General features: G+C 43.3%; 8 non-coding genes across 8 annotated transcripts; all 8 read right to left on the bottom strand.

Moving 5' to 3' along the window:
- Positions 1-383: 383 nt before the first annotated feature.
- On the bottom strand, positions 384-456 carry trnav-cac (transfer RNA valine (anticodon CAC)). The gene has a single exon. It is a non-coding gene; the product is annotated as a tRNA-Val (tRNA).
- A 2,676-nt stretch (positions 457-3,132) lies between these two features.
- trnav-cac (transfer RNA valine (anticodon CAC)) lies at positions 3,133-3,205 on the bottom strand. Its single transcript has one exon. It is a non-coding gene; the product is annotated as a tRNA-Val (tRNA).
- A 2,675-nt stretch (positions 3,206-5,880) lies between these two features.
- On the bottom strand, positions 5,881-5,953 carry trnav-cac (transfer RNA valine (anticodon CAC)). The gene has a single exon. It is a non-coding gene; the product is annotated as a tRNA-Val (tRNA).
- Positions 5,954-8,593: 2,640 nt separating this feature from the next.
- Positions 8,594-8,666, bottom strand: trnav-cac (transfer RNA valine (anticodon CAC)). The gene has a single exon. It is a non-coding gene; the product is annotated as a tRNA-Val (tRNA).
- A 2,675-nt stretch (positions 8,667-11,341) lies between these two features.
- On the bottom strand, positions 11,342-11,414 carry trnav-cac (transfer RNA valine (anticodon CAC)). The gene has a single exon. It is a non-coding gene; the product is annotated as a tRNA-Val (tRNA).
- Positions 11,415-14,054: 2,640 nt separating this feature from the next.
- trnav-cac (transfer RNA valine (anticodon CAC)) lies at positions 14,055-14,127 on the bottom strand. Its single transcript has one exon. It is a non-coding gene; the product is annotated as a tRNA-Val (tRNA).
- A 2,671-nt stretch (positions 14,128-16,798) lies between these two features.
- trnav-aac (transfer RNA valine (anticodon AAC)) lies at positions 16,799-16,871 on the bottom strand. The gene has a single exon. It is a non-coding gene; the product is annotated as a tRNA-Val (tRNA).
- A 2,653-nt stretch (positions 16,872-19,524) lies between these two features.
- Positions 19,525-19,597, bottom strand: trnav-aac (transfer RNA valine (anticodon AAC)). Its single transcript has one exon. It is a non-coding gene; the product is annotated as a tRNA-Val (tRNA).
- Positions 19,598-20,536: the final 939 nt, after the last annotated feature.

Genomic DNA, 20,536 nt, shown 5'->3' with positions numbered 1-20,536 from the left:
CTGATTGGAGAGTGTGGGAGCGAAAGTTTGGGCTTGTCCCGCCCTCACTCACTCTGGAGCTGGGGAAGAGCGATTATTCGATGGGTTTGTTTGTGGCTTTAATTTTCTGTTGTGAAGCGTGGTGGCGTGGCAGGATCCTTTAATAATCTCTCACAGCTGACCTGAATGCACGGAATGTGCAGCTTTGAGATATTGTTTCTCCAGCGTCAGGGCTGGAAACGGGAGGGAGTGAGAGACACTGTGTAGAATTTGAGTGTGAACAGAACTGTAGAGAGAAATCAGAAAATGGACCAGCATCGTGATACACTGCACTCTGTTAATATTGAACCAATAATATGAATGATTTAATTTTATCTAATCATTAATTGAACACGTTTGCATAATGTTTCCGCCCGGTTTCGAACTGGGGATCTTTCGCGTGTGAGGCGAACGTGATAACCACTACACTACGGAAACGCTGTGCCAGTAACATTGTTGGGAACATAACCATAGCTTTAACCTCAACAGCTGCACTACGCTTCTGGAGCTTGTGTCACGAGAACAGAATGACGGTGCTATATTTAGCAAGGTTGTGAGTGAGGCAGGAATTGATCCCGTGTTTCTCTGCCTTTATACATAGGAACAGGAGTGGCCATTCCTCAGCAAGTGGTTAGAATCTGGAATACACTGCTCTAAAGGGCGGTGGAGTCAGACTCAATCTTATCTTTCAAAACGGAGCTGGATTAGTATCCGAATGAAAAAAATTGCACAGCTGTGGGTAAATGACAGGGGAGTGAGACTTGTTGAGAGTTGGCATGGGCTCGACGGGCTGCAACCATTCCCTTATTCTTTGATTCTATAAGTTAGTGGCACATTTAATAGTGTGCATGTCAGCAGAATATTGAAAGGAACATGGATTCAGTCGGCACAACGAGAGGCATCTGATTCAGAAGATTTGGGTGCACGAAAATTCGGGTTTAATGACTTTAAAAGCATAATTTTTGTTTTGTGAAGATTCGGTCGGAGAAATGTTTGGGAAAATAATTTTTTGCTGAAAAGGGCTCAGCACTTCATCTTCTTTTTGGCTGTTCGGGCCACACTGCTTTTCGATGGTATTCTTCCAGAATGTATATTTTCTTTGCTGTTTCACAATAACCAGTCCCTTGCACTACAGTCTATCTCACTGTTTCCAACGTCTCATGTACATGGTTCCAGCAATGAACATTTTGAAGCAGACTTCTAAAGCACAGTGTCCAAAATGGTTTATGGATTCAGAGGTAAAGTGCAGAGCACAGCTAAGTTATTCAATTAAGGACTCTCCTTCAGTTAACTTTTCTTTAGTTGTGCAAATGAAGATCATCAGTCAATTAATGATGTTTTCCCATGAAGGCAGGATAACATTTAATGATTATGCATTTTCTAAGTAAAAGCCCATGTGATTGAGGGCGAAGTGGCAAATTGGATCCAAATTTGGCTCAGAGGCAGGATGCAAAGGGTAATGTTTGATGGGTGTTTTTGTGACTGGAAGGATGTTTCCAGTGGGGTTCCACAGTTTTCAGTGCCAGATCCATTGCTTTTTATGGTATTTATCAATGAACTAAACTTGAATATAGGTGTTATGATCACGAAGTTTTCACGTGTTATTAAAATAGGCAGTGTGATTGATAATGAAGAAGAAAGCTGGAGACTCCAGGAAGAAATCAATTAACTGATAAGGAAGTAGAGCAGTGGCAAATGGAATTTAATCCAGAGATGTGAGAGATCGCGCATTTGTGGAGGGCTAACAAGGAAAGGGTTATACACATCAACTGGTATGAAATTGAGAAGTGTAGAGGAACAAAGGTAACTGGGATTGCTTGTCCACAGATCCCTGAAGGTAGCTGGTCAGTTGGAAAAGTTGGTTAAGAAGTCATATGGAATGGTTGCATTTATTGGCAGAAGCAAGGAACAGAACAGCAAGTGGGTTTTGCTAGAACTGTATACAATTCTGGTTAGGCCACAGCTGGAGTACTGCGTGCAGTTCTAGTCACCGCATTGAAGGAAGGACGTGAATACGCTGGAGAGGGTACAGAGGAGATTTACGTAGATGTTGCCGGGAGTGGAGCAACTTTGCTCTGAGGACAGATTGGATAGGATGGGTTTGTTTTCCTTGGAACAGAGGAGGCTGATGGGCGACAGCATTAAGGTGTAAATAAAAAGGAGGGGCCTAGATATTGTTGATTAAAAGGGTCTATTTCACATAGTGGAGTGGTCAACAACCAGGCTGCATAATTTAAAAGAAATTAGTGTAAGGGTTAAAGGGGATTTGAAGTGAACATTCTGCATGCAGATGTTTGTGGGGGTCTCAAACTCACGGCCTGAAAGTGTGGTGCAGGCAGAAACCCTCACCACATTTAACAAGTTCTGAGATGTGCACATGAAATGCAATAAGGTGCAGGGGGACACACCTAAAACTGGACATTTGTTGGCCGGTGCAGATACGATGGGCTTAAATGACTCCTTCCATGCTGTAAACCTCTATGATTATATAATTATCGGTAAGGATTACTTTCATGATGCAAAACGTGGCAATCAGATAATTAATGGTGTTTCCAGTGAAGAAGTGTTCGTGCAAGCTGGGGCTCGAAGTCAGGAAGCTGAGATGAAGCATCTTATGAGGCTGCTGTTCGGTGTACGGTGAGCGTTGTCTCGAACGGTGGCATTTTGCAGCCCAGTGAAGGGCGGTAAACCGCTGTTTGATGCTGCATTCTCCGCTTTCCGCCGACAGCGGCTGATTGGAGAGTGTGGGAGCGGAAGTTTGGGCTTGTCCCGCCCTCACTCACTCTGGAGCTGGGGAAGAGCGATTATTCGTTGGGTTTGTTTGTGGCTTTAATTTTCTGTTGTGATGCGTGGTGGCGTGGCAGGATCCTTTAATAATCTCTCACAGCTGACCTGAATGCACGGAATGTGCAGCTTTGAGATATTGTTTCTCCAGCGTCAGGGCTGGAAACGGGAGGGAGTGAGAGACACTGTGTAGAATTTGAGTGTGAACAGAACTGCAGAGAGAAAACAGAAAATGGACCAGCATCGTGAGACACTGCACTCTGTTAATATTGAACCAATAATATGAATGATTTAATTTTATCTAATCATTAATTGAACACGTTTGCATAATGTTTCCGCCCAGTTTCGAATCGGGGATCTTTCGCGTGTGAGGCGAACGTGATAACCACTACACTACGGAAACGCTGTGCCAGTAACATTGTTGGGAACATAACCAGAGCTTTAACCTCAACAGCTGCACTACGCTTCTGGAGCTTGTGTCACGAGAATAGAATGACGGTGCTATATTTAGCAAGGTTGTGAGTGAGGCAGGAATTGATCCCGTGTTTCTCTGCCTTTATACATAGGAACAGGAGAGGCCATTCCTCAGCAAGTGGTTAGAATCTGGAATACACTGCTCTAAAGGGCGGTGGAGTCAGACTCAATCTTATCTTTCAAAACGGAGCTGGATAAGTATCCGAATGAAAAAAATTGCACAGCTGTGGGTAAATGACAGGGGAGTGAGACTTGTAGAGAGTTGGCATGGGCTCGACGGGCTGCAACCATTCCCTTATTCTTTGATTCTATAAGTTATTGTCACATTTAATAGTGTGTATGTCAGCAGAATATTGAAAGGCACATGGATTCAGTCGGCACAACGAGAGGCATCTGATTCAGAAGATTCGGGTGCACGAAAATTCGGGTTTAATGACTTTAAAAGCATAATTTTTGTTTTGTGAAGATTCGGTCGGAGAAATGTTTGGGAAAATAATTTTTTGCTGAAAAGGGCTCAGCACTTCATCTTCTTTTTGGCTGTTCGGGCCACACTGCTTTTCGATGGTATTCTTCCAGAATGTATATTTTCTTTGCTGTTTCACAATAACCAGTCCCTTGCACTACAGTCTATCTCACTGTTTCCAACGTCTCATGGACATGTTTCCAGCAATGAACATTTTGAAGCAGACTTCTAAAGCACAGTGTCCAAAATGGTTTATGGATTCAGAGGTAAAGTGCAGAGCACAGCTAAGTTATTCAATTAAGGACTCTCCTTCAGTTAACATTTCTTTAGTTGTGCAAATGAAGATCATCAGTCAATTAATGATGTTTTCCCATGAAGGCAGGATAACATTTAATGATTATGCATTTTCTAAGTAAAAGCCCATGTGATTGAGGGCGAAGTGGCAAATTGGATCCAAATTTGGCTCAGAGGCAGGAAGCAAAGGGTAATGTTTGATGGGTGTTTTTGTGACTGGAAGGATGTTTCCAGTGGGGTTCCACAGTTTTCAGTGCCAGATCCATTGCTTTTTATGGTATTTATCAATGAACTAAACTTGAATATAGGTGTTATGATTACGAAGTTTTCACGTGTTATTAAAATAGGCAGTGTGATTGATAATGAAGAAGAAAGCTGGAGACTCCAGGAAGAAATCAATCAACTGATAAGGAAGTAGAGCAGTGGCAAATGGAATTTAATCCAGAGATGTGAGAAATCGCGCATTTGTGGAGGGCTAACAAGGAAAGGGAATACACATCAACTGGTATGACATTGAGAAGTGTAGAGGAACAAAGGTAACTGGGATTGCTTGTCCACAGATCCCTGAAGGTAGCTGGTCAGGTGGAAAAGTTGGTTTAGAAGTCATATGGAATGGTTGCATTTATTGGCAGAAGCAAGGAACAGAACAGCAAGTGGGTTTTGCTAGAACTGTATAAAATTCTGCTTAGGCCACAGCTGGAGTACTGCGTGCAGTTCTCGTCACCGCATTGAAGGAAGGACGTGAATACGCTGGAGAGGGTACAGAGGAGATTTACGTAGATGTTGCCGGGAGTAGAGCAACTTTGCTATGAGGACAGATTGGATAGGATGGGTTTGTTTTCCTTGGAACAGAGGAGGCTGATGGGCGACAGCATTAAGGTGTATATAAAAAGGAGGGGCCTAGATATTGTTGATTAACAGGGTCTATTTCACATAGTGGAGTGGTCAACAACCAGGCTGCATAATTTAAAAGTAATTAGTGTAAGGGTTAAAGGGGATTTGAAGTGAACATTCTGCATGCAGATGTTTGTGGGGGTCTCAAACTCACTGCCTGAAAGTGTGGTGCAGGCAGAAACCCTCACCACATTTAACAAGTACTGAGATGTGCACATGAAATGCAATAAGGTGCAGGGGGACACATCTAAAACTGGACATTTGTTGGCCGGTGCAGATACGATGGGCTTAAATGACTCCTTCCATGCTGTAAACCTCTATGATGATATAATTATCGGTTAGGATTTCTTTCATGATGCGAAACGTGGCAATCAGATAATTAATGGTGTTTCCAGTGAAGAAGTGTTCGTGCAAGCTGGGGCTCGAACTCAGGAAGCTGAGATGAAGCATCTTATGAGGCTGCTGTTTGGTGTACGGGGAGCGTTGTCTCGAACGGTGGCATTTTGCAGCCCAGTGAAGGGCGGTGAACCGCTGTTTGATGCTGCATTCTCCGCTTTCCGCCGACAGCGGCTGATTGGAGAGTGTGAGATCGGAAGTTAGGGCTTGTCCCGCCCTCACTCACTCTGGAGCTGGGGAAGAGCGATTAGTCGATGGGTTTGTTTGTGGCTTTAATTTTCTGTTGTGAAGCGTGGTGGCGTGGCAGGATCCTTTAATAATCTCTCACAGCTGACCTGAATGCACGGAATGTGCAGCTTTGAGATATGGTTTCTCCAGCGTCAGGGCTGGAAACGGGAGGGAGTGAGAGACACTGTGTAGAATTTGAGTGTGAACAGAACTGCAGAGAGAAATCAGCAAATGGACCAGCATCGTGAGACACTGCACTCTGTTCATCTTGAAGCACTAATATGAATGATTTAATTTTATCCAATCATTAATTGAACACGTTTGCATAATGTTTCCGCCCGGTTTCAAACCGGGGACCTTTCGCGTGTGAGGCGAACGTAATAACCACTACACTACGGAAACGCTGTGCCAGTAACGTTGTTGGGAACATAACCAGAGCTTTAACCTCAACAGCTGGACTACACTTCTGGAGCTTGTGTCACGAGAATAGAATGACGGTGCTGTATTTCGCAAGGTTGTGAGTGAGGCAGGAATTGATCCCGTGCTTCTCTGCCTTTATACATTGGAACAGGAGTGGCCATTCCTGAGCAAGTGGTTAGAATCTGGAATACACTGCTCTAAAGGGCGGTGGAGTAAGACTCAATCTTATCTTTCAAAAAGGAGTTGGATAAGTATCCGAATGAAAAAAATTGCACAGCTGTGGATAAATGACAGGGGAGTGAGACTTGTTGATAGTTGGCATGGGCTCGACGGGCTGCAACCATTCCCTTATTCTTTGATTCTATAAGTTAGTGGCACATTTAATACTGTTCATGTCAGCAGAATATTGAAAGGCACATCGATTCAGTCGGCACAACGAGAGGCATCTGATTCAGAAGATTCGGGTGCACGACAATTCGGGTTTAATGACTTTAAAAGCATCATTTTTGTTTTGTGAAGATTCGGTCAGTGAAATGTTAGGGAAAATAATTTTTTGCTGAAAAGGGCTCAGCACTTCATCTTCTTTTTGGCTGCTTGGGTCACACTTCTTTTCGATGGTATTCTTCCAGAATGTATATTTTCTTTGCTGTTTCACAATAACTAGTCCCTTGCACTACAGTCTATCTCACTGTTTCCAACGTCTCATGTACATGTTACCAGCAATGAACATTTTGAAGCAGACTTCTAAAGCACAGTGTCCAAAATGGTTCATGGCTTCAGAGGTAAAGTGCAGAGCACAGATAAGTTATTCAATTAAGGACTCTCCTTCAGTTAACATTTCTTTAGTTGTGCAAATGAAGATCATCAGTCAATTAATGATGTTTTCCCATGAAGGCAGGATAACATTTAATGATTATGCATTTTCTAAGTAAAAGCCCATGTGATTCTGGGCGAAGTGGCATATTAGATCCAAATTTCGGTGTTATTGTGACTGGAAGGATGTTTCCAGTGGGGTTCCGCAGTTTTCAGTGCCAGATGCATTGCTTTTTATGGTATTTATCAATGATCTAAACTTGAATATAGGTGTTATGATTACGAAGTTTTCAGGTGTTATTAAAATAGGCAGTGTGGTTGATAATGAAGAAGAAAGCTGGAGACTCCAGGAAGATATCAATCAACTGATAAGGAGGTAGAGCAGTGGCAAATTGAATTTAATCCAGAGATGTGAGAGATCGCGCATTTGTGGAGGGCTAACAAGGAAAGGGAATACACATCAACTGGTATGACATTGAGAAGTGTAGAGGAACAAAGGTATCTGGGATTGCTTGTCCACACATCCCTGAAGGTAGCTGGCCAGTTGGAAAAGTTGGTTAAGAAGTCATATGGAATGGTTGCATTTATTGGCAGAAGCAAGGAACAGAACAGCAAGTGGGTTATGCTAGAACTGTATAAAATTCTGGTTAGGCCACAGCTGGAGTACTGCGTGCAGTTCTAGTCACCGCATTGAAGAAAGGACGTGAATACGCTGGAGAGGGTACAGAGGAGATTTACGTACATGTTGCCGGGAGTGGAGCAACTTTGCTATGAGGACAGATTGGATAGGATAGGTTTGTTTTCCTTGGAACAGAGGAGGCTGATGGGCGACAGCATTGAGGTGTATAAAAATAGGAGGGGCCTAGATATTGTTGATTAAAAGTGTCTATTTCACATATTGGAGTGGTCAACAACCAGGCTGCATAATTTAAAAGTAATTAGTGTTAGGGTTAAAGGGGATTTGAAGTGAACATTCTGCATGCAGATGTTTGTGGGGGTCTCAAACTCACTGCCTGAAAGTGTGGTGCAGGCAGAAACCCTCACCACATTTAACAAGTTCTTAGATGTGCACATGAAATGCAATAAGGTACAGAGGTACACACCTAAAACTGAGCATTTGTTGGCCGGTGCAGATACGATGGGCTTAAATGACTGCTTCCATGCTGTAAACCTCGATGATTATATAATTATCGGTTAGGATTACTTTCATGACGCAAAACGTGGCAATCAGATAATTAATGGTGTTTCCAGTGAAGAACTGTTCGTGCAAGCTGGGGCTCGAACTCAGGAAGCTGAAATGAAGCATCTTTTGAGGCTGCTGTTTGGTGTACGGGGAGCGTTGTCTCGAACGGTGGCATTTTGCAGCCCAGTGAAGGGCGGTAAACCGCTGTTTGATGCTGCATTCTCCGCTTTCCGCCGGCAGCGGCTGATTGGAGAGTGTGGGAGCGGAAGTTAGGGCTTGTCCCGCCCTCACTCACTCTGGAGCTGGGGAAGAGCGATTATTCGATGGGTTTGTTTGTGGCTTTAATTTTCTGTTGTGAAGCGTGGTGGCGTGGCAGGATCCTTTAATAATCTCTCACAGCTGACCTGAATGCACGGAATGTGCAGCTTTGAGATATTGTTTCTCCAGCGTCAGGGCTGGAAACGGGAGGGAGTGAGAGACACTGTGTAGAATTTGAGTGTGAACAGAACTGCAGAGAGAAAACAGAAAATGGACCAGCATCGTGAGACACTGCACTCTGTTAATATTGAACCAATAATATGAATGATTTAATTTTATCTAATCATTAATTGAACACGTTTGCATAATGTTTCCGCCCAGTTTCGAACCGGGGATCTTTCGCGAGTGAGGCGAACGTGATAACCACTACACTACGGAAACGCTGTGCCATTAACATTGTTGGGAACATAACCAGAGCTTTAACCTCAACAGCTGCACTACGCTTCTGGAGCTTGTGTCACGAGAATAGAATGACGGTGCTATATTTAGCAAGGTTGTGAGTGAGGCAGGAATTGATCCCGTGTTTCTCTGCCTTTATACATAGGAACAGGAGTGGCCATTCCTCAGCAAGTGGTTAGAATCTGGAATACACTGCTCTAAAGGGCGGTGGAGTCAGACTCAATCTTATCTTTCAAAACGGAGCTGGATAAGTATCCGAATGAAAAAAATTGCACAGCTGTGGGTAAATGACAGGGGAGTGAGACTTGTTGAGAGTTGGCATGGGCTCGACGGGCTGCAACCATTCCCTTATTCTTTGATTCTATAAATTAGTGGCACATTTAATAGTGTGTATGTCAGCAGAATATTGAAAGGCACATGGATTCAGTCGGCACAACGAGAGGCATCTGATTCAGAAGATTCGGGTGCACGAAAATTCGGGTTTAATGACTTTAAAAGCATAATTTTTGTTTTGTGAAGATTCGGTCGGAGAAATGTTTGGGAAAATAATTTTTTGCTGAAAAGGGCTCAGCACTTCATCTTCTTTTTGGCTGTTCGGGCCACACTGCTTTTCGATGGTATTATTCCAGAATGTATATTTTCTTTGCTGTTTCACAATAACCAGTCCCTTGCACTACAGTCTATCTCACTGTTTCCAACGTCTCATGGACATGTTTCCAGCAATGAACATTTTGAAGCAGACTTCTAAAGCACAGTGTCCAAAATGGTTTATGGATTCAGAGGTAAAGTGCAGAGCACAGCTAAGTTATTCAATTAAGGACTCTCCTTCAGTTAACATTTCCTTAGTTGTGCAAATGAAGATCATCAGTCAATTAATGATGTTTTCCCATGAAGGCAGGATAACATTTAATGATTATGCATTTTCTAAGTAAAAGCCCATGTGATTGAGGGCGAAGTGGCAAATTGGATCCAAATTTGGCTCAGAGGCAGGAAGCAAAGGGTTATGTTTGATGGGTGTTTTTGTGACTGGAAGGATGTTTCCAGTGGGGTTCCACAGTTTTCAGTGCCAGATCCATTGCTTTTTATGGTATTTATCAATGAACTAAACTTGAATATAGGTGTTATGATTACGAAGTTTTCACGTGTTATTAAAATAGGCAGTGTGATTGATAATGAAGAAGAAAGCTGGAGACTCCAGGAAGAAATCAATCAACTGATAAGGAAGTAGAGCAGTGGCAAATGGAATTTAATCCAGAGATGTGAGAAATCGCGCATTTGTGGAGGGCTAACAAGGAAAGGGAATACACATCAACTGGTATGACATTGAGAAGTGTAGAGGAACAAAGGTAACTGGGATTGCTTGTCCACAGATCCCTGAAGGTAGCTGGTCAGGTGGAAAAGTTGGTTTAGAAGTCATATGGAATGGTTGCATTTATTGGCAGAAGCAAGGAACAGAATAGCAAGTGGGTTTTGCTAGAACTGTATAAAATTCTGGTTAGGCCACAGCTGGAGTACTGCGTGCAGTTCTCGTCACCGCATTGAAGGAAGGACGTGAATACGCTGGAGAGGGTACAGAGGAGATTTACGTAGATGTTGCCGGGAGTAGAGCAACTTTGCTATGAGGACAGATTGGATAGGATGGGTTTGTTTTCCTTGGAACAGAGGAGGCTGATGGGCGACAGCATTAAGGTGTATATAAAAAGGAGGGGCCTAGATATTGTTGATTAACAGGGTCTATTTCACATAGTGGAGTGGTCAACAACCAGGCTGCATAATTTAAAAGTAATTAGTGTAAGGGTTAAAGGGGATTTGAAGTGAACATTCTGCATGCAGATGTTTGTGGGGGTCTCAAACTCACTGCCTGAAAGTGTGGTGCAGGCAGAAACCCTCACCACATTTAACAAGTACTGAGATGTGCACATGAAATGCAATAAGGTGCAGGGGGACACATCTAAAACTGGACATTTGTTGGCCGGTGCAGATACGATGGGCTTAAATGACTCCTTCCATGCTGTAAACCTCTATGATGATATAATTATCGGTTAGGATTTCTTTCATGATGCGAAACGTGGCAATCAGATAATTAATGGTGTTTCCAGTGAAGAAGTGTTCGTGCAAGCTGGGGCTCGAACTCAGGAAGCTGAGATGAAGCATCTTATGAGGCTGCTGTTTGGTGTACGGGGAGCGTTGTCTCGAACGGTGGCATTTTGCAGCCCAGTGAAGGGCGGTGAACCGCTGTTTGATGCTGCATTCTCCGCTTTCCGCCGACAGCGGCTGATTGGAGAGTGTGAGATCGGAAGTTAGGGCTTGTCCCGCCCTCACTCACTCTGGAGCTGGGGAAGAGCGATTAGTCGATGGGTTTGTTTGTGGCTTTAATTTTCTGTTGTGAAGCGTGGTGGCGTGGCAGGATCCTTTAATAATCTCTCACAGCTGACCTGAATGCACGGAATGTGCAGCTTTGAGATATGGTTTCTCCAGCGTCAGGGCTGGAAACGGGAGGGAGTGAGAGACACTGTGTAGAATTTGAGTGTGAACAGAACTGCAGAGAAAAATCAGCAAATGGACCAGCATCGTGAGACACTGCACTCTGTTCATCTTGAAGCACTAATATGAATGATTTAATTTTATCCAATCATTAATTGAACACGTTTGCATAATGTTTCCGCCCGGTTTCAAACCGGGGACCTTTCGCGTGTGAGGCGAACATAATAACCACTACACTACGGAAACGCTGTGCCAGTAACGTTGTTGGGAACATAACCAGAGCTTTAACCTCAACAGCTGGACTACACTTCTGGAGCTTGTGTCACGAGAATAGAATGACGGTGCTGTATTTCGCAAGGTTGTGAGTGAGGCAGGAATTGATCCCGTGCTTCTCTGCCTTTATACATTGGAACAGGAGTGGCCATTCCTGAGCAAGTGGTTAGAATCTGGAATACACTGCTCTAAAGGGCGGTGGAGTAAGACTCAATCTTATCTTTCAAAAAGGAGTTGGATAAGTATCCGAATGAAAAAAATTGCACAGCTGTGGATAAATGACAGGGGAGTGAGACTTGTTGATAGTTGGCATGGGCTCGACGGGCTGCAACCATTCCCTTATTCTTTGATTCTATAAGTTAGTGGCACATTTAATACTGTTCATGTCAGCAGAATATTGAAAGGCACATCGATTCAGTCGGCACAACGAGAGGCATCTGATTCAGAAGATTCGGGTGCACGACAATTCGGGTTTAATGACTTTAAAAGCATCATTTTTGTTTTGTGAAGATTCGGTCAGTGAAATGTTAGGGAAAATAATTTTTTGCTGAAAAGGGCTCAGCACTTCATCTTCTTTTTGGCTGCTTGGGTCACACTTCTTTTCGATGGTATTCTTCCAGAATGTATATTTTCTTTGCTGTTTCACAATAACTAGTCCCTTGCACTACAGTCTATCTCACTGTTTCCAACGTCTCATGTACATGTTACCAGCAATGAACATTTTGAAGCAGACTTCTAAAGCACAGTGTCCAAAATGGTTCATGGCTTCAGAGGTAAAGTGCAGAGCACAGATAAGTTATTCAATTAAGGACTCTCCTTCAGTTAACATTTCTTTAGTTGTGCAAATGAAGATCATCAGTCAATTAATGATGTTTTCCCATGAAGGCAGGATAACATTTAATGATTATGCATTTTCTAAGTAAAAGCCCATGTGATTCTGGGCGAAGTGGCATATTAGATCCAAATTTCGGTGTTATTGTGACTGGAAGGATGTTTCCAGTGGGGTTCCGCAGTTTTCAGTGCCAGATCCATTGCTTTTTATGGTATTTATCAATGATCTAAACTTGAATATAGGTGTTATGATTACGAAGTTTTCAGGTGTTATTAAAATAGGCAGTGTGGTTGATAATGAAGAAGAAAGCTGGAGACTCCAGGAAGATATCAATCAACTGATAAGGAGGTAGAGCAGTGGCAAATGGAATTTAATCCAGAGATGTGAGAGATCGCGCATTTGTGGAGGGCTAACAAGGAAAGGGAATACACATCAACTGGTATGACATTGAGAAGTGTAGAGGAACAAAGGTAACTGGGATTGCTTGTCCACACATCCCTGAAGGTAGCTGGCCAGTTGGAAAAGTTGGTTAAGAAGTCATATGGAATGGTTGCATTTATTGGCAGAAGCAAGGAACAGAACAGCAAGTGGGTTATGCTAGAACTGTATAAAATTCTGGTTAGGCCACAGCTGGAGTACTGCGTGCAGTTCTAGTCACCGCATTGAAGAAAGGACGTGAATACGCTGGAGAGGGTACAGAGGAGATTTACGTACATGTTGCCGGGAGTGGAGCAACTTTGCTATGAGGACAGATTGGATAGGATAGGTTTGTTTTCCTTGGAACAGAGGAGGCTGATGGGCGACAGCATTGAGGTGTATAAAAATAGGAGGGGCCTAGATATTGTTGATTAAAAGTGTCTATTTCACATATTGGAGTGGTCAACAACCAGGCTGCATAATTTAAAAGTAATTAGTGTTAGGGTTAAAGGGGATTTGAAGTGAACATTCTGCATGCAGATGTTTGTGGGGGTCTCAAACTCACTGCCTGAAAGTGTGGTGCAGGCAGAAACCCTCACCACATTTAACAAGTTCTTAGATGTGCACATGAAATGCAATAAGGTACAGAGGTACACACCTAAAACTGAGCATTTGTTGGCCGGTGCAGATACGATGGGCTTAAATGACTGCTTCCATGCTGTAAACCTCGATGATTATATAATTATCGGTTAGGATTACTTTCATGACGCAAAACGTGGCAATCAGATAATTAATGGTGTTTCCAGTGAAGAAGTGTTCGTGCAAGCTGGGGCTCGAACTCAGGAAGCTGAAATGAAGCATCTTTTGAGGCTGCTGTTTGGTGTACGGGGAGCGTTGTCTCGAACGGTGGCATTTTGCAGCCCAGTGAAGGGCGGTAAACCGCTGTTTGATGCTGCATTCTCCGCTTTCCGCCGGCAGCGGCTGATTGGAGAGTGTGGGAGCGGAAGTTAGGGCTTGTCCCGCCCTCACTCACTCTGGAGCTGGGGAAGAGCGATGAGTCGATGAGTTTGCTTGTCGCTTTAATTTTCTGTTGTGAAGCGTGGTGGCGTGGCAGGATCCTTTAATAATCTCTCACAGCTGACCTGAATGCACGGAATGTGCAGCTTTGAGATATGGTTTCTCCAGCGTCAGGGCTGGAAACGGGAGGGAGTGAGAGACACTGTGTCGAATTTGAGTGTGGACAGAACTGCAGAGAGAAATCAGCAAATGGAACAACATCGTGAGACACTGCACTCTGTTAATATTGAACCACCAATATGAATGATTTAATTTTATCTTATCATTAATTGAACACGTTTGCATAATGTTTCCGCCCGGTTTCGAAACGGGGACCTTTCGCGTGTGAGGCGAACATGATAACCACTACACTATGGAAACGCTGTGCCAGTAACGTTGTTGGGAACATAACCAGAGCTTTAACCTCAACAGCTGGACTACACTTCTGGAGCTTGTGTCACGAGAATCGAATGACGGTGCTGTATTTCGCAAGGTTGTGAGTGAGGCAGGAATTGATCCCGTGTTTCTCTGCCTTTATACATAGGAACAGGAGTGGCCATTCCTGAGCAAGTGTTTAGAATCTGGAATACACTGCTCTAAAGGGCGGTGGAGTCAGACTCAATCTTATCTTTCAAAACGGAGTTGGATAAGTATCCGAATGAAAAAAATTGCACAGCTGTGGGAAAATGACAGGGGAGTGAGACTTGTTGAGAGTTGGCATGGGCTCGACGGGCTGCAACCATTACCTTATTCTTTCATTCTATAAGTTAGTGGCACATTTAATAGTGTGCATGTCAGCAGAATATTGAAAGACACATGAATTCAGTCGGCACAACGAGAGGCATCTGATTCAGAAAATTCGGGTGCACGAAAATTCGGGTTTAATGACTTTAAAAGCATCATTTTTGTTTTGTGAAGATTCGGTCAGAGAAATGTTTGGGCAAAGATTTTTTTGCTGAAAAGGGCTCAGCACTTCATCTTCTTTTTGGCTGTTAGGGCCACACTTCTTTTCGATGGTATTATTCCAGAATGTATATTTTCTTTGCTGTTTCACAATAACCAGTCCCTTGCACTACAGTCTATCTCACTGTTTCCAACGTCCCATGTACATGTTACCAGCAAGGAACATTTTGAAGCAGACTTCTAAAGCACAGTGTCCAAAATGGTTTATGGATTCAGAGGTAAAGTGCAGAGCACAGATAAGTTATTCAATTAAGGACTCTCCTTCAGTTAACATTTCTTTAGTTGTGCAAATGAAGATCATCAGTCAATTAATGATGTTTTCCCATGAAGGCAGGATAACATTTAATGATTATGCATTTTCTAAGTAAAAGCCCATGTGATTCAGGGCGCAGTGGCAAATTGGATCAAATTTGGCTCAGAGGCAGGAAGCAAACGGTAATGTTTGATGGGTGTTTTTGTGACTGGAAGGATGTTTCTAGTGGGGTTCCACAGTTTTCAGTGCCAGATCCATTGCTTTTTATGGTATTTATCAATGATCTAAACTTGAATATAGGTGTTATGATTACGAGGTTTTCAGGTGTTATTAAAATAGGCAGTGTGGTTGATAATGAAGAAGAAAGCTGGAGACTCCAGGAAGATATCAATCAACTGATAAGGGGGTAGAGCAGTGGCAAATGGAATTTAATCCAGAGAAGTGAGAGATCGCGCATTTGTGGAGGGCTAACAAGGAAAGAGAATACACATCAACTGGTATGACATTGAGAAGTGTAGAGGAACAAAGGCAACTGGGATTGCTTGTCCACAGATCCCTGAAGGTAGCTGGCGAGTTGGAAAAGTTGGTTAAGAAGTCATTTGGAATGGTTGCATTTATTGGCAGAAGCAAGGAACAGAACAGCAAGTGGGTTATGCTAGAACTGTATAAAATTCTGGTTCGGCCACAGCTGGAGTACTGCGTGCAGTTCTGTTCACCGCATTGATGGAAGAACGTGAATACGCTGGAGAGGGTACAGAGGAGATTTACGTAGATGTTGCCGGGAGTGGAGCAACTATGCTATGAGGACAGATTGGATAGGATGGGTTTGTTTTCCTTGGAACAGAGGAGGCTGATGGGCGACAGCATTGAGGTGTATAAAATAGGAGGGGCCTAGATATTGTTGATTAAAAGGGTCTATTTCACATAGTGGAGTGGTCAACAACCAGGCTGCATAATTTAAAAGTAATTAGTGTCAGGGTTAAAGGGGATTTGAAGTGAACATTCTGCATGCAGATGTTTGTGGGGGTCTCAAACTCACTGCCTGAAAGTGTGGTGCAGGCAGAAACCCTCACCACATTTAACAAGTTCTTCGATGTGCACATGAAATGCAATAAGGTGCAGGGGTACACACCTAAAACTGGGCATTTGTTGGCCGGTGCAGATACGATGGGCTTAAATGACTCCTTCCATGCTGTAAACCTCTGATTATATAATTATCGGTTAGGATTACTTTCATAATGCAAAACGTGGCAATCAGATAATTAATGGTGTTTCCAGTGAAGAAGTGTTCGTGCAAGCTGGGGCTCGAACTCAGGTAGCTGAGATGAAGCATCTTATGAGGCTGCTGTTCGGTGTCCGGGTGGCGTTGTCTCAAACGGTGGCATTTTGCAGCCCAGTGAAGGGCGGTAAACCGCTGTTTGATGCTGCATTCTCCGCTTTCCGCCGGCAGCGGCTGATTGGAGAGTGTGGGAGCGGAAGTTAGGGCTTGTCCCGCCCTCACTCACTCTGGAGCTGAGGAAGAGCGATTAGTCGATGGGTTTGTTTGTGGCTTTAATTTTCTGTTGTGAAGCGTGGTGGCGTGGCAGGATTCTTTAATAATCTCTCACAGCTTACCTGAATGCACGGAATGTGCAGCTTTGAGATATGGTTTCTCCAGCGTCAGGGCTGGAAACGAGAGGGAGTGAGAGACACTGTGTAGAATTTGAGTGTGAACAGAACTGCAGAGAGAAATCAGCAAATGGAACAGCATCGTGAGACACTGCACTCTGTTAACATTGAACCACTAATATGAATGATTTAATTTTATCTTATCATTAATTGAACACGTTTGCATAATGTTTCCGCCCGGTTTCGAACCGGGGACCTTTCGCGTGTTAGGCGAACGTGATAACCACTACACTACGGAAACGCTGTTGCATTAACATTGTTGGGAACATAACCAGAGCTTTAACCTCAACAGCTGGACTACACTTCTGGAGCTTGTGTCACGAGAATCGAATAACGGTGCTACATTTAGCAAGGTTGTGAGTGTGGCAGGAATTGATCCCGTGTTTCTCTGCCTTTATACATAGGAACAGGAGTGGCCATTCCTCAGCAAGTGGTTAGAATCTGGAATACACTTCTCTAAAGGGCGGTGGAGTCAGACTCAATCTTATCTTTCAAAACGGAGTTGGATCAGTATCCGAATGAAAAAAATTGCACAGCTGTGTGTAAATGACAGGGGCGTGAGATTTGTTGAGAGTTGGCATGGGCTCGACGGGCTGCATCCATTCCCTTATTCTTTGATTCTATAAGTTAGTGGCACATTTAATAGTGTGCATGTCAGCAGAATATTGAAAGGGACATGGATTCAGTCGGCACAACGAGAGGCATCTGATTCAGAAGATTCGGGTGCACGAAAATTCGGGTTTAATGACTTTAAAAGCATCATTTTTCTTTTGTGAAGATTCGGTCAGAGAAATGTTTGAAAAATAATTTTTTGCTTAAAGGGGCTCAGCACTTCATTTTCTTTTTGGCTGTTAGGGCCACACTTCTTTTCGATGGTATTCTTCCAGAATGTATATTTTCTTTGCTGTTTCACAATAACCAGTCCCTTGCACTGCAGTCTATCTCACTGTTTCCAACGTCTCATGTACATGTTACCAGCAATGAACATTTTGAAGCAGACTTCTAAAGCACAGTGTCCAAAATGGTTTATGGATTCAGAGGTAAAGTGCAGAGCACAGATAAGTTATTCAATTAAGGATTCTCCTTCAGTTAACATTTCTTTAGTTGTGCAAATGAAGATCATCAGTCAATTAATGATGTTTTCCCATGAAGGCAGTATAACATTTAATGATTATGCATTTTCTAAGTAAAAGCCCATGTGATTCAGGGCGAAGTGGCAAATTGGATCAAAATTTGGCTCAGAGGCAGGAAGCAAAGGGTAATGTTTGATGGGTGTTTTTGTGACTGGAAGGATGTTTCCAGTGTGGTTCCGCAGTTTTCAGTGCCAGATCCATTGCTTTTTATGGTATTTACAATGATCTAAACTTGAATATAGATGTTATGATTCCGAAGTTTTCAGGTGTTATTAAAATAGGCAGTGTGGTTGATAATGAAGAAGAAAGCTGGAGACTCCAGGAAGATAACAATCAACTGATAAGGTGGTAGAGCAGTGGAAAATGAGAGATCGCGCATTTGTGGAGGGCTAACAAGGAAAGGGAATACACATCAACTGGTATGACATTGATAAGTGTAGAGAAACAAAGGTAACTGGGATTGCTTGTCCACAGATCCCTGAAGGTAGCTGGCCAGTTGGAAAAGTTGATGAAGAATTCATATGGAATGGTTGCATTTATTGGCAGAAGCAAGGAACAGAAAAGCAAGTGGGTTATGCTAGAACTGTATAAAATTCTGGTTAGGCCACAGCTGGAGTACTGCGTGCAGTTCTGGTCACCGCATTGATGGAAGAACGTGAATACGCTGGAGAGGGTACAGAGGAGATTTACGTAGATGTTGCCGGGAGTGGAGCAACTTTGCTATGAGGACAGATTGGATAGGATGGGTTTGTTTTCCTTGGAACAGAGGAGGCTGATGGGCGACCGCATTGAGGTGTATAAAAATAGGAGGGGCCTAGATATTGTTGATTAAAAGGGTCTATTTCACATAGTGGAGTGGTCAACAACCAGGCTGCATAATTTAAAAGTAATTAGTGTAAGGGTTAAAGGGGATTTGAAGTGAACATTCTGCATGCAGATGTTTGTGGGGGTCTCAAACTCACTGCCTGAAAGTGTGGTGCAGGCAGAAACCCTCACCACATTTAACCAGTTCTGAGATGTGCACATGAAATGCAATAAGGTGCAGGGGTACACACCTAAAACTGGGCATTTGTTGGCCGGTGCAGATACGATAGGCTTAAATGACTCCTTCCATGCTGTAAACCTCTATGATTATATAATTATCGGTTAGGATTACTTTCATGATGCAAAACGTGGCAATCAGATAATTAATGGTGTTTCCAGTGAAGAAGTGTTCATGCAAGCTGGGGCTCGAACTCAGGAAGCTGAGATGAAGCATCTTATGAGGCTGCTGTTCGGAGCACGGGGAGCGTTGTCTGGAACGGTGGCATTTTGCAGCCCAGTGAAGGGCGGTAAACCGCTGTTTGATGCTGCATTCTCCGCTTTCCGCCGACAGCGGCTGATTGGAGAGTGTGGGAGCGGAAGTTAGGGCTTGTCCCGCCCTCACTCACTCTGGAGCTGAGGAAGAGCGATTAGTCGATGGGTTTGTTTGTGGCTTTAATTTTCTGTTGTGAAGCGTGGTGGCGTGGCAGGATCCTTTAATAAACTCTCACAGCGAACCTGAATGCACGGAATGTGCAGCTTTGAGATATGGTTTCTCCAGCGTCAGGGCTGGAAACGGGAGGGAGTGAGAGACACTGTGTAGAATTTGAGTGTGAACAGAACTGCAGAGAGAAATCAGCAAATGGAACAGCATCGTGAGACACTGCACTCTGTTAACATTGAACAACTAATATGAATGATTTAATTTTATCTTCTCATTAATTGAACACGTTTGCATAATGTTTCCGCCCGGTTTCGAACCGGGGACTTTTCGCGTGTTAGGCGAACGTGATAACCACTACACTACGGAAACGCTGTGGCATTAAGATTGTTGGGAACATAACCAGAGCTTTAACCTCAACAGCTGGACGACACTTCTGGAGCTTGTGTCACGAGAATAGAATGACGGTGCTATATTTAGCAAGGTTGTGAGTGTGGCAGGAATTGATCCCGTGTTTCTCTGCCTTTATACATAGGAACAGGAGTGGTCATTCCTCAGCAAGTGGTTAGAATCTGGAATACACTTCTCTAAAGGGCGGTGGAGTCAGACTCAATCTTATCTTTCAAAACGGAGTTGGATAAGTATCCGAATGAAAAAAATTGCACAGTTGTGGGTAAAAGACAGGGGAGTGAGACTTGTTGAGAGTTGGCATGGGCTCGACGGGCTGCATCCATTCCCTTATGCTTTGATTCTATAAGTTAGTGGCACATTTAATAGTGTGCATGTCAGCAGAATATTGAAAGGGACATGGATTCAGTCGGCACAACGAGAGGCATCTGATTCAGAAGATTCCGGTGCATGAAAATTCGGGTTTAATGACTTTAAAGCATCATTTTTCTTTTGTGAAGATTCGGTCAGAGAAATGTTTGAAAAAGAATTTTTTGCTGAAAAGGGCTCAGCACTTCATCTTCTTTTTGGCTGTTAGGGCCACACTTCTTTTCGATGGTATTCTTCCAGAATTTATATTTTCTTTGCTGTTTCACAATAACCAGTCCCTTGCACTGCAGTCTATCTCACTGTTTCCAACGTCTCGTATACATGTTACCAGCAATGAACATTTTGAAGCAGACTTCTAAAGCACAGTGTCCAAAATGGTTTATGGATTCAGAGGTAAAGTGCAGAGCACAGATAAGTTATTCAATTAAGGATTCTCCTTCAGTTAACATTTCTTTAGTTGTGCAAATGAAGATCATCAGTCAATTAATGATGTTTTCCCATGAAGGCAGGATAACATTTAATGATTATGCATTT

This window comes from Pristiophorus japonicus, chromosome 3, assembly GCF_044704955.1.
Source record: "Pristiophorus japonicus isolate sPriJap1 chromosome 3, sPriJap1.hap1, whole genome shotgun sequence".
Classification (NCBI taxonomy): Eukaryota; Metazoa; Chordata; class Chondrichthyes; family Pristiophoridae; genus Pristiophorus; species Pristiophorus japonicus.
The sequence above is the reverse complement of the archived record's forward strand: the minus strand, read 5'-3'. Positions and strand labels throughout refer to the sequence as shown.